Source organism: Salvelinus namaycush, chromosome 14 (assembly GCF_016432855.1).
Source record: "Salvelinus namaycush isolate Seneca chromosome 14, SaNama_1.0, whole genome shotgun sequence".
In the NCBI taxonomy this organism is placed as follows: Eukaryota; Metazoa; Chordata; class Actinopteri; order Salmoniformes; family Salmonidae; genus Salvelinus; species Salvelinus namaycush.
This window is the reverse complement of record NC_052320.1, coordinates 39,364,752-39,379,385: the sequence shown is the minus strand read 5'-3', so window position 1 is coordinate 39,379,385 and position 14,634 is coordinate 39,364,752. Positions and strand designations below refer to the sequence as shown.

At 41.7% G+C, this 14,634-nt stretch overlaps 1 protein-coding gene across 1 annotated transcript in view; it reads left to right on the top strand.

Annotated features, from left to right (window-relative positions):
• The window catches only part of LOC120058751, a 56,311-nt gene that overhangs the window by 26,672 nt on the left and 15,005 nt on the right, over window positions 1-14,634 (top strand). The gene's annotated exons all lie outside the window — the stretch shown is intronic.

Sequence of the window (14,634 nt, the reverse complement as noted above, 5' to 3'; positions counted from 1 at the left end):
GGGTCGCTGTCAATGGTCCCTGGCTGTGGCCCCACACTCCACGCACTTGTACAGGTTACACATTTGTACATGTGTGATGCAGGACAAATATAAGCAACCCCTATTTGACCTTTTATAGACAGCGTGCCAATATAAGTAAATTAAGCAAAGCAGGGAGCCATTATCAAAAGAGCCGTCCGGTGCACTTCTGCAGTCGTGTCCAGTTGCGCTTACTGATGCAGAAAGGCAGATGTGATAAAGGTTGAGTCAGCAGTTTGAGACCTGTGGTGGTGTGCTCCCTTCTCTCTTGTCCTGTACATTTTACATTACATTTAAGTCATTTAGCAGACGCTCTTATCCAGAGCGACTTACAAATTGGTGCATTCACCTTATGATATCCAGTGGAACAACCACTTTACAATAGTGCATCTAAATCTTTTAAGGGGGGGGGGGGGGGGGGGGGGGTTAGAAGGATTACTTTATCCTATCCTAGGTATTCCTTAAAGAGGTGGGGTTTCAGGTGTCTCCGGAAGGTGGTGATTGACTCCGCTGACCTGGCGTCGTGAGGGAGTTTGTTCCACCATTGGGGTGCACTGTTCTGTCCTCCCTTACCCTGACTCTCTAAGGAAGTAGAGAGTCTCCTGTCTCCGGCTTGGACCTAGCCAGGGCAGAGGAGAGGAAGCTGAGAGAGCGCAAGGGTGTGCAAGGGTCTGCGGGTGCAAGGGTCTGCGGGTGCAAGGGTCTGCGGGTGCAAGGGTGTGCGAGCGCAAGGGTGTGCGCGAGCGAGATTAAGACATAGAGAAAAAGAGAGAGTGTAAGAGAGAGCAGTGATAGGGAGATGAGGTTTCAAGGAAGCAGCTGGATTGAAATCTTCCCCATGCCACAGGAGATTTGGACTCTTAATGAGAAGGGATAGGGCGGCCACCAATCAGGGAGCCTGTAAAGGTCGTCATGTAGAATGATAGCTCCAATGGGATCTGGCACTTCATCAATTATTGAATTGGATGCTGGAATGCACCTCTGCAGCTGTTGTAAGGCCTAATGCAGAAGGAAAGAGTGTAAATCGCATTCCGTAGTAAAGTGCCAGCCCGATTCACCATACTCCTAAAACCATGATAGATTCGGCTTTCGTTCCAAACCTTCCTGTGATGAATGTATTAGCCTGGTATAGAACAATTTTACACTGCAAACATAAAGAGGAATCCTCATGCTTTCTGTCCCCATTTCAACCTTTTTTGTATGCATAATAGATTTTTCTTTATTTGGCTGCATGTTGTAGTGGCCATAGTTGAGGCACTATTGACATGGATGATTTCGTAGTATGGATATGCTGTGGCACTGTATGTCTGCATTTAAAGTTCTTAAATGCAGACATACAGTGCCACATTTTACAGTGCCACATTTTTGCATTTTAAAGTTCACTCTTGTAAAAATGCGTCATAATAATTTTGTGCTTTGGATTACATTTATTTTCATAAATGCAGTATTAAAAACGTATATCTGTATTATCAGAGGTGCATGCGTTTCACCACTGTCTTCGGAAGAGGTCTATAACCTGACAATTGAATCATGTATTATTGGAGATATTCCAAAGCACTTGCATATTGTTTGCTATAGTCTCGAGGCCTGTAAAATTGTCAGCTACCCCTCCACCCAGACAAGTATATAAAGCAATATAATTCAGTTAGAATATAAATGGATGATGTTGTAACACACAGTACAAAGTACTGCACTTTCCATCGCTCTTCCATTAAATGTGCCATTCTGGCAGACTTCCTTTAAGTGTCCTTGTTATTGCCTAGGCCTTGTCTGCAGCCTTCCCTTTGAAAGGGTTTTAGAGCATTACGTTAAGTGACCTGTCTCGGTGAGAAAGGAGCTATCCAGGGTTCTGACAACTCATACAGCCCAGTCTGTCTGTCTGAAGAGAGACCGACTTAGTTTGTTCTCAACTCTGAGCCTGTCAGACACGATTGGGGTCTCTAGGAAATGGCATTTCTCATAGGGATGGGCATTTGAAATTATTTCAATATTCGAATAATATATTTTGTTGGATATCTAGGTAGTAGAAATACATGTTTTAAAGAAAATATACAGTACCAGTCAAAAGTTTGGACACACCTACTCATTCAAGGGTTATTCTTTATTTGTCCTATTTTCTACATTGTAGAATAATAGTGAAGACATAAAAACTATGAAATAACACTTATTTATTCATGTAGTAACCAAAAAAGTGTTAAATCTAAATATATTTTTGATTCTTAAAAGTAGCCACCCTTTGCCTTGATGGCAGCTTTGCACACTCTTGGCATTCTCTCAACCAGCTTCACCTGGAATACTTTTCCAACAGTCTTGAAGGAGTTCCCACATATGCTGAGCACTTGTTGGCTGCTTTTCCTTCACTCTGCGGTCCAACTCATCCTAAACCATTTCAATTGGGTTGAGGTTGGGTGATTGTGGAGGCCAGGTCATTGATGCAGCACTCCATCACTCTCTTTCTTGGTAAATAGCCCTTACACAGTCTGGAGGTGTGTTAGGTCATTCTCCTGTTGAAAACAAATGATAGTCCCACTAAGCGAAAACCAGATGGGATGGCGTATCACTGCAGAATGCTGTGGTAGCCATGCTGGTTAAGTGTGTCCTGAATTCGAAATAAATCACTGACATTGTCACCAGCAAAGCACCCCCACACCATCACACAGCCTCCTCCATGCTTTACAGTGGGAACCACACATGCGGAGATCCATTTACCTACTCTGCGTCTCACAAAGACACAGCGGTTGGAACCAAAAATCTCAAATTTGGACTCATCAGACATAAGGACAGATTTCCACCAGTCTAATGTCCATTGCTGGTGTTTCTTGGCCCAATCAAGTCTCTTCTTCTTATTGGTGTCCTTTACCAGTGGTTTCTTTGCAGCAATTTGACCATGAAGGCCTGATTCACGCAGTCTCCTCTGAACAGTCGATGTTGAGATGTGTTTGTTACTTGAACTTTGTGAAGCATATTTGGGGTGCAATTTCTGAGGCTGGTAATTCTAATTAACTTATCCTCTGCAGCAGAGGTAACTCGGGTCTTCCATTCCTGTGGTGGTCCTCATGAGAGCCTGTTTCATCATAGCGACTGCACTTGAAGAAACTTTCAAAGTTCTTAATTTTCCGAATTGACTGACCGTCATGTCTTAAAATAATGATGGACTGTCATTTCTCTTTGCTTATTTGAGCTGTTCTTGCCATAATATGGACTTGAGCCGTTTGGTAAAAGATATCTTCTGTATACCATCCCTACCTTGTCACAACACAACTGATTGGCTCAAACGCATTAAGAAGGAAATTCCACAAATTAACTTTTAACAAGGCACACCTGTTAATTGAAATAGACTTGCATGGTGAGTGAGTGACTTGTTTCAGCAGATGGGTGGGGGTGGGGGAAGAGAGGAGCAGGGGCCGTTGTGTGTGGCATGCAGGGGAGGAGAGAGAAAGTAGTCAATCCGACTTGCTCTAGTTAGACAAACTTGTTGCCACCATAGGTTATCATACCATCTGATTAAGAAGCTAGCTACAGTAGCCAGCTAGCTAGCTAAAGTAGCAAGGCTAATTGAAGCTACTGTATTTAGCTGTGCTTCCCTCCAATTGCTACAACAACTCCATTCACATGAAACAACAGCCTATCTGTTGGTTGATCATTGTAGCCTACTCCTCATTTAGCCAACTTAATTACATAATTTTAATTCCCTTTTGCATTGATTCATAATCTCCCACTTCTCCCCGGGTTTAGCCTTGGGGCTTTCCTTGGCCTATCGCACTCTAGCGACTCCTTGTGGCGGGCCGGGCGCCTGCATGCTGGCTTCAGTCGTCAGTTGAACGGTGTTTCCGCCGACACATTGGTGCGGTTGGCTTCCGGGTTAAGCGAGCAGGTGTTAAGAAGCAGCGCGGCTTGGCGGGTCATGTTTCGGAGGACGCATGACTCAACCTTTGCCTCTTCCGAGCCCGTTGTGGAGTTGCAGTGATGAGACAAGATCGTAACTATCACGAAATTGGGTAGAAAAGGTGGGTACATTCTCTGACTGTATAGCGCCACTTTGATTGACCAACAATAACAAGCTACACATGTGAAACGTCTTTTTAAAGGGGCACACTCATAAAACTGTTTAGAATGTAATGGTGTATCCTTGTAGGCTATGTTGCAATGACACAGATAATTGCATTTCATTTTAGAAAAAGCCTGAAAAAAACTCCCAAGTAGTCCATAAGGATATTCAAATATGAGAATAACCGTGTCCATCCCTAATTTCTCATTCCACAAGGTATTTAGGGGTTCATAGTTCAATAACCTCTTGGTTATTCAGTGATGTTTGCATGCCTATCATGCTGCACTGGTACAGGGTTAGTATGAACACCAATCACTATGTGTGTCAATGAATCTCAGCACATCATATTGACCCAATGTCACTGCTCTGCTCCGGTCGAACAGGTTCAATGGTGAATGTGATGGGGATTTGCCCTAATGCAGTGGTTCCCAAACTTTTATAGTCCCGTACCACTTCAAACATTCAACCTCCAGCAGCGTACCCCCTCTAGCACCAGGGTCAGCGCACTCTCAAATGTTGTTTTTTGCCATCATTGTAAGCCTGCCACACACACGTTATACGATACATGTATTAAACATAAGAATGAGTGTGAGTTTTTGTCACAACCCGGCTCGTGGGAAGTGACAAAGAGCTCTTATAGGACCAGGGCACAAATAATAATAATCAATCATTTTGCTCTTTATTTAACCATCTTACATATAAAACCTTATTTGTTCATCGAAAATTGTGAATAACTCACCACCGGTTATTGAGAAGGGTGTGCTTGAAAGGATGCTCATAACTCTGCAGTGTTGAGTTGTATTGGAGGGAGTCTCTGTCTTAAATCATTTTCCACACACAGTCTGTGCCTATATTTACTTTTCATGCTAGTGAGTGCCGAAAATCCACTCTCACATAGGTACGTTGCAAAGGGCATCAGTGTCTTAACAGCGAGATTTGCCAAGGCAGGATACTCTGAGCACAGCCCAATCTAGATATCTGGCAGTGGCCTCTGATTTAAATGACATTTTCACAGAGCCGCTTGTTGCAATTTCGATGAGGCTCTCTTGTTCAGATATCGGTAAGTGGACTGGAGGCAGGGCATGAAAGGGATAAAGAATCCAGTTGTTTGTGTCGTCCGTTTGCGCACCCAGCTCACTCAGGTGCTTCGCTATATCACATTTGACATTGTCCGTAAGCTTGAGTTCATTAGCACACAAAAAATCTTACAATGATGGAAAGACGTGTGTTGTCCTTGCAGACAGAGAAGAGCTCCAACTTCTTAATCATACCCTCAATTTTGTCCCTACATTGAATATAGTTGCGGAGAGTCCCTGTAATCCTAGATTCAGATCATTCAGGCGAGAAAAAACATCACCCAGATAGGCCAGTCGTGTGAGAAACTCGTCATCATGTAAGCGGTCAGACAAGTGAAAATGATGGTCAGTGAAGAAAACTTTAAGCTCGTCTCTCAATTAAAAAAAACGTGTCAATACTTTGCCCCTTGATAACCAGCGCACTTCTGTATGTTGTAAAAGCGTTACATGGTTGCTGCCCATATCATTGCGTAGTGCAGAAAATACACGAGTTCAGGGGCCTTGCTTAAACAAAGTTAAATGTCTTTCAAGCTGTCAGGCATTCCCTTGGCAGCAAGAGCCTCTCGGTGGATGCTGCAGTGTACCCAAGTGGTGTCGGGAGCAACTGCTTGCACGCGTGTTACCACTCCACTATGTCTCCCTGTCATGGCTTTTGTGCCATCAGTACAGATACCAACACATCTTGACCACCAAAGTCCATTTGATGTCACAAAGCTGTCCAGTAGTTTCCAGTGGTTTGCAGAAGAGGATGTCTTCCTTAATTGACCCCCCATAAACGTAACGGACATATAAAAGGAGCTGTGCCAGGCCCGCCACGTCTGTTCACACATCCAGCTGTAACGCATAGAATTTACTGGCTTGTATGCGAAGCAGTAATTGTTTCAAAACATCTCCTGCCATGTCACTGGTGCATCGTGGAACAGTGTTGTTTGATGAAGACATTGTGTGTAGTTGTTTTAGGCCTTTTCCCCCCAGCATTGTCCCAGCCATATCCGTGGCAGATAGGAAGAATTAAGTCCTCCACAATAGTATGGGGCTTGCCTGTCCTAGCCACTCGGTAGCTCATCATATAAACGCTTCTAGCCACTTCTTATTGATGGTATCTGTTGCTTTTATACATGTCTTACTACTCGAAAGTCGTCTTAATTTTCGCTCCAAAAACTCCCGTGGCTTATTTTTCAAATTGTCATGTTTTATTTCTAAATGTCTGCGCAAGAGTGAAGGTTTCATCGAGTTGTGAGACAGTACTTTTTCACATATAACACACTGTGGCTGGGGTAAGGGGGCAGTAGCTCTTCGGCTGCATCAGATTCACAACTGTCAGTGTCCATGCTAGCTGGGCTAACAACAAATGTATAATTACTGATGCTGGCATTGGATGTGCTTGTGGAAACAGAAAAACTTGTGTCGTCGACAGGTGCAGGTGTAGTACTGCTGGTAGTAGCAGTTCTACCAGTAGAGCTGATATGTGTCTCTATGGACACGGGCCTTACTAAATGGACAGTTTGAAAATGTGAAGAAAAATACATATATATAAAAAAATATATATATACAGTTGAAGGCGGAAGTTTACATACACCCCAACCAAATACATTTAAACTCAGTTTTTCACAATTCCTGACATTTAATCCCAGTAAAAGTTCCCTGTATTAGGTCAGTTAGGTTCACCACTCTTTATTTTAAGAATGTGAAATGTCAGAATAATAGTAGAGAGAATGATTTATTTCAGCTTTTATTTCCCACATTCCCAGTGGGTCAGAAGTTTACATACACTCAATTACTATTTGGTAGCATTGCCTTTAAATTGTTTAACTTGGGTCAAACTTTTCGGGTAGCCTTCCACAAGCTTCCCACAATAAGTTGTGTGAATTTTGGCCCATTCCTCCTGACAGAGCTGGTGTAACTGAGTCAGGTTTGTAGGCCTCCTTATTCACACACACTTTTTCAGTTCTGCCCACACATTTTCTATAGGATTGAGGTCAGGGCTTTGTGATGGCCACTCCAATACCTTGACTTTGTTGTCCTTAAGCCATTTTGCCACAACTTTGGAAGTATGCTTGGGTCATTGTCCATTTGCGACCAAGCTTTAACTTCCTGACTGATGTCTTGAGATGTTGCTTCAATATATCCACATAATTTTCCGTCCTCATGATGCCATCTATTTTGTGAAGTGTACCAGTCCTTCCTGCAGCAAAGCACCCCCACAACATGATGCTGCCACCCCCGTGCTTCTACAAAAAAAAAATATTAGGTCTTGGGTAATTTCTTTTGATTTTCCCTTGATGTCAAGCATGGAGGCACTGAGTTTGAAGGTAGGCCTTGAAATACATCCACAGGTACACCTCCAATTGACTCAAATTATGTCAATTAGCCTATCAGAAGCTTCTAAAGCCATGACATTTTCTGGAATTTTCCAAGCTGTTTAAAGGCACAGTCTAAGTTGACTGTATGTATGTGTATGTAGTCTTCTGACCCACTGGATTTGTGATACAGTGAATTATAAATGAAATAATCTGTCTGTAAACAATTGTTGGAAAAATTACTTGTCATGCACAAAGTATATGTCCTAACCGACTTGCCAAAAATATAGTTTGTTAACAAGACGTTTGTGGAGTGGTTGAAAACTAGTTTTAATGACACCAACCTAAGTGTATGTAAACTTCCGACTTCAACTGTGTATATATGTATGTGTATATATCATTTTAAATGTGAATCACATTTTTATTTGGCGTACCCCCGACGGCATTGCGCATACCCCTGGGGATGGGAATACCTGCCCTAATGAGTTCACTGGACCATTTTTGTTAGCTGAAGTTTGGTCTTAATCAGATTTTAAAGTGATCGGGTGAAGCCTGCTAGTCAGGTGCTGACAACAACAGCGAGGGAAGGCACCAGCAGCACTATATGCCAGCAGTCATATCACATTTTTGTCTGTGCTAGTTTCTCTATTGTGCGATCTTACTGTTTGGCTGAGGATAAAACAAATACACAGAGACCCATATAGAAGTTTAAGTACTTTTCTCTATCTCTTCCTTGATCTGATATCTATGGAACAGAGCAGATGCTAAGTTGGGAGAGAATCCTCTGCTCTTCCTCTGTTGCCTATGTACTCTGAGGAGAGGGAAATGGGAGAAAGAGAGAGAGTGAAAGGGAGGTGAGGTAGCCATTTGGGATGGTATAGCGTTGAGAGGTAGCCCGCAGCGATTCTTCAGCCCCAGAGAGAACCCAGATGGTTCTGTTGAAAACAACAGTAAAGATCTAAATGTCCAAAGGACCACCATCTACTCTGTCAACAATTCAACTTCCCACATAATTAGAACAAATTGCTGCAGTCAGACACTTCAGATGGTGTTTTCTTTCTGCAGCTCAGCTCAACTTTCAATAATGACTGTGGTGGGGGAGGGTTGACTAACTTTATTTTTGTTGCTTTCCCCTGGTTTTCATTCGCTGTTTTGCAGGTATTACTATAATTTCTCCCATTTTTGCCACATTTCCTGATCTGATAGCATACACCCCTATCAAGGTGTTTTAGTACTTCCCTTATGCACTATGCTTTTCTGCACATTTACTATACCACAGGTCAATATATGTCTACCAGCCGGTCTATCCTGCGTTCTATCCACCATTTCATAGTGACCATAGTGGTAGGTGGATCGTTTGTCCAGATCTGCAATAGGCTAACTAGCAATTATACCACACACAAAATAATTCAAAGCTGCACCAATTTTCAATATAAATCCATAAGAACAAAGAGGAATAGGTGATAAGCAGTGCAGCGGAGAGTCCAGGTGCATCATTGCGCATGAACGGACATTGAAGACCTTAGACGCGCAGCTCAAAAAACTCCCCTATTGATCTTGTTTAGGGACAATAAAATGATCCCACCTAAAGTAGTCTACAACAATGCAATGAATAATTGCATTATTGTTTTCAAGTGAGTACAAAACTCTACTTAGGCTGTAAACTGCAGTGAAAATTTGAATAACTGCACAAAAGCACTGCGATTTTAACTTTTCCTTCCATTTGGATCCATTATAGGTCTACTCTACTCTTGACAATTTATAAGGTCTAGAAAGGCACAGTAGCAAGCCAATCTGTATTTTTACTTCTGATCCTGAGATACGCTGTCTGTTGCAGATCATCACTTTTGTTTTTCCATATATAGACAATATGTGTTTTAATCAAATCGGCTATATGCACTGAGCTTGTTTTGATGCTTTAAGTGCACGGTTTGATTAAAGAATTAAGACACACAAATGAGAGGGAGTCCGACCGCAATTTATTTGATTGTGACAGGCAGGGCTCAGATTTGCTGCGCTGTGTTAAAACATCATACAGCGAGCGACTGTGTGACTTGCACCCGTTGTCTCTTTCTCCTCCCTGCTGCAGGGACTACCGCAGGACATCAAGTGTTTATCACGCTGTCTGTGCTGCTGAAGCTGCAACATAATTACAGCAATTTCTGACTGAAAAATGTTGTTACCAAAATCCCTCATTTGTTTCGGAAAAACATTCCCTATTCCCCCAACCCTTGCTCTCTTTATGCATCACATGTACGTGACCAATAGGGCCTGACCTAATAGTAAATGTAGTTATGACAAACTCTGAACACCGTATCAGCGAAATGGATGCAGAGGACGTGACAAATAAACTCAAAACGGGGGAATGTTTACTGGTTGCTCAGGCGGTAAAGGGGAAGTCAGATGGGTGTAATACATTTGACTAGTTGTGGAAAATACTGGAGATCAACAAAGTAAGGAGCAAGCGCTGCGTGCATATTAGGCTATTGCCAAACAGGTGCTGTTAGGTTGCAATATAATTTTTCTGACTGTTTGGAACACCGTAAACAATACTAAGTAAATTACAAGTGTGTACCAGAGAGTCTGTTGTACGCCTTTATTACAGCAAAGACTAAAAACAGTCGTATTAATTTGTGAATGCAATTTCTGAAATGGAACAGTTTTATTTATTGTTTGTGCTAATTATTCAAGGGTTGCTTTGTTATTTTATAAAACTGAAATGCTTGATTGCATTTCAAATCATGAATGAATCGCATGCTGTGAGATGAACAAATTAATGATTGATACAGTAGCCTATATAAGTAGGCCTAAGTTACAGTATTAAGACTAAACAGGATGCGTTTTTATGCCTACAGATCAATGGTGGTTATACAAGGCTGCAATACTAAGCCTCCTAATGATGATGATATTACTTTATTGTAATGATGATGATCATAATAGTAATAATAACAATCAGAAGGAGATCAAGAAAAAGGTGTGTTGTTATTATTATAAATATCATTTTTCTGACAATTTGGAACAGTGTAAACAACACTAAATCAATTAGAAATCGCACCAGAGAGGCTTTTCTAACGACACAAAAAGTGTAAAGCCTTTATTACAGCATAGCAAAGATTAAAAACAGCCACATTTGGTTGCGTGAGGCTTGGTGCTCACGGAATCAGTAGGCTACTAAACAAATACTCAAACAGGCAACTTAAGCAGGATCTGTCTCATTCCTGTAGATACAGTATATATGGATGATTTATAAAGCCAGGCAGATTTAACAGTTAGGCTGTTGATTATAGAGATAGTTAAGGACTCCCGAGTGGTGCGGCGGTCTCAGGCACTGCATCTCAGTGCTAGAGGCATCACTACAGACACCCTAGTTCGAATCCAGGCTGTATCACAACCGGACGTGATTGGGAGTCCCATAGGGCGGCGCACAATTGGCCCAGCATCGTCCGGGTTTGGCCGGTGTAGGCCGTCATTGTAAATAAGAATATGTTCTTAACTGACTTGCCGAGTTAAATAAAGGTTACATTTAAAAAGTTGTTCCAGTCTTTTCTCACTTTTCTTAGACAATTAAGGCAAGAGCTGTTTTCTTGTCTCCTAACTCCACTGCTGCCCCCGCCGCATTGTTCTCAACACTAATATGCTGATCAACTTTGCTATTATGCACATAGCAACATGGTCAAGGAAAAGGCGCCAATTCAACAGAGCACTGATGTTTTAGAACCGCGGACATCTGTTACAAAACACCAAAAAGTTGAATGACATTCAGAGATTGTCAAGCCAAGCCTTCGATACTGGATATAATGTAGGGAGGGATGGATTTTCTGTTTGTTGAGATTGACATAGTCTATTTGATTGTGGTGTCCCAAAGTTGGTAATCGGTATACAGTTATGCTTTTCTTATTGGTTGTCTGGTGCATTGGCACAGAAACCTGTTGGTGCATATATTTTCTATAATTATAAATATAGCACCAGAATGTTGAAAATCTGATTTCCCCCCCCCCCCCCTAGCTGATCATTGTCTGCAGCCGGGTCTGATCAAAGTGTAATGAAACAGGCAGGTAGAGTGAGCTCATCCGTGGTGGTCGGCGAACACTCAACCCTTCTGGGCCGTAGCCCTGCGTGGCTTCGACTGTGAAGAGCAGGCCGAAGTGACAGAGTCGATAGCGACTTTTATAAACACAGGCTCACTACAGTTCTTATTTGTGGTCGTAATCATTATTTTTGATTAAATTCAATGGGGGGGGGGGGCTTTTGTTTTACAGTACAAGGGGAGGTTCATGTGAAAATATTATTTACGTTGGGGGGATTTATGACACCTCGAGATGGACTCCCCCCCCCCCCCCCCCCCAGTAACTATCCCTTTCAGTAAGTAACTCAAGCAATTTCCTGTCCATTCATAATTAATGATTATGCCGAGGAAGGTACTCCGTGTGAGGAGAATGGCTAGGCCATCAGTGTGCACAGAAATGTAGCTATATTGGCCCTGATGGCTGTGTTCCAGAGAACAGCCATGTACAGAGCAGTTTCCCTTAACGGTAGAGTGGCATTTGTGCAATACCACGTTAACGGAATTACTCTGACTCACATTTTTCACTTTAAAATGTATGCCAAACAAAAACCGTTGATTTCAAAATGTAACAAACGATTAGTGATGGGAGAAAAAAAATAGTTACACTCCGGGATATTATTTTTGATGACATTGTTTTGACAATATCACAATTTGTTTTGTGCTAGTCGTCTGTACCTGTACCAAAACTCCAGTATGTTTCCTTCATAGTGTCGGGGGTTCACCTTGGGGTCATGATAGGGGCTGTACCAAATGTTTGATGTATTATAATAATTGATTATGCTTATGTTGTATTAATAGAAGGGGAGGGGTTATAAGACCCCTCCTTACATTTATAGGGTCTTAGACTACAGATGAACAATATATATATATTCATCATAAAGGTTTAATATTGTTCCAGTCTTTTCTAATCTCTGCCTCTTATAAAGAAACTGTCTGAGAAATGTGTGACTGAGACAGAACTCTGTTGGGGAGTGTAAGAGATTAGAGACTAGTCAGACATTCCACTATAAATCAACTTGGGGAGTGGACATTTACTGCTGAGCTTTTAGATAACACTAAAACTCTTGTTTATATAGCTGTGTAGGCATGGTTTTGGTCTCATGAGTAGAAGGTAATGACGTAGGCACTGCAGAACAATTTGCAGAACTTACTCGGAAACATGCGTGCTATGTTCCTGTTCTCAACTTCTGTCTGCAATTGCATTAATAAATGAATGATCGATTTACTTAAAGATATTGTCTGAAAGCTAATTTCACCAATGAGCCAATGATTGACAAGGAACAAGGAACAAACCCCAACATTAGCTTGTTCTCCATCTTCTTTTGAAATAGTGAGGCAATTTGGTTTCAGCACTTTTTTATTTTACACGACTGATCAAAACGTGTTTTCTGATGTGTCTCTTGTCCCTCTGCAGCAGACATATGGTGAGCAAAATGATTGGAACATCAAATTGCAATAAAATCACAGTATCGAATCGCAATACATATAGAATCGTGAGAATCGCAATACGTATTGTATCGGCACCAACGTATGGTAATAATATCGTATCGTGGGGTCCCTGGCAATTACCCAGCCTACAAACCATATAACTCTATGCACAAGGACTACTTTGAATAATTTACAAAAATGTTCACAAAACACATTTACTGGAAGAACTGTGCAGATGCAAAATTTGGTAACAGAATTACAGTAAAATCTCGCTCAGTTTTTAATGAGACCACGTTTTCTGAATTGAGATTCAAAGATGTCTGCAGAAGGAATGGGGTGTCAGCGACCTACAGTAGGTGAAGTGGATTTACATCCGGTAACGCAATTACGGGTCCCTGATCTGTACTATACAGAATGCATAATTATGGATACGAATATCATTCTCTTCATGGTGATGTATCCTGAATAGGTACACAAAGGTAGAAATATGTAATGTCCTTATTTTGCATATTTGGTTATTATTCTACGCACTGGCTATTATTGTAATGAGCTCCGCCCCCAAACAAGACCACATTTGGTTGGTACAGACCAAATCTAAAACAATTATAGACGTCTATGTTTAACAAGTTTGGACATCATACATTGTACAGTTCTGGTTGATAACTTTTTTTCTCAAATCCAATGTATTTTCTACGTTCATTCCAGGTCACAATACACCTCCAAATGAATTGAAACCCTCCCTCAAGTGAGCACTATCCTCTTCCCATACAGTCCTCCTTGTAAAACAGTTTTTGATACCTAAAGGTTGAAATGAGGAATTCTAACCACTAGCTTTGTCTTGGGCTCTCTGGAGTATCTAAAAAAGAAAGTGGAGCTCCTTTCCAGCACAGCTTGTGGCCAACTAGAGCCATGCCTCTATCATTATTAGCATGGTGGCACGGTGGGGATATCGTCATCTCTCAATAAACCCTGACTATCAATCGAATGGGGATCTAATTGCGTTGGATTCTTTGCAAATATTATTGTTGTAAGATATATTGTCAGGGATTTCAACTTGGTTTCTTTGTTTCATGTGGTATTGTTGGTACAATGCATTTGGAAAGTATTCAAACCCCTTGACATTTCCCACATTTTGTTAAGTTAGTCTTAATAATAACCTATAACGACAAAGCAAAAAAAAAAAATATTTTTTTTTTCTCGCAAATTTAAAACTAAAACTATCACATTTTACATAAGTATTCAGACTCTTTACTCAGTACTTTGTTGAAGCACCTTTGGCAGCGATTACAGCGCTCGGGTTCAAGTCTGGGCTCTGGCTGGGAGACTCAATGACATTAAGAGACTTGTCCCGAAGCCACTCCTGCGTTGTCTTGGCTCTGTGCTTAGGGTCGTTGTCCTGTTGGAAGGTCCCAGTCTGAGGTCCTGAGCGCTCTGGAGCAGGTTTTCATGAAGGATCTCTCTGTACTTTGCTCTGTTCATCTTTCCCTCGATCCTGACTGGTCTCCCAGTCCCTGCCGCTGAAAAACATCCCCACAGTATGATGCTGCCACCACCATGCTTCACCGTAGGGAGGGTGCCAGGTTTCCTCCAGATTTGACGCTTGGCATTCAGGCCAAAGAGTTCAGTCTTGGTTTCATCAGACCACAGAATCTTGTTTCTCATGGTCTGAGAGTCCTTTAGGTGCCTTTTGGCAAACTC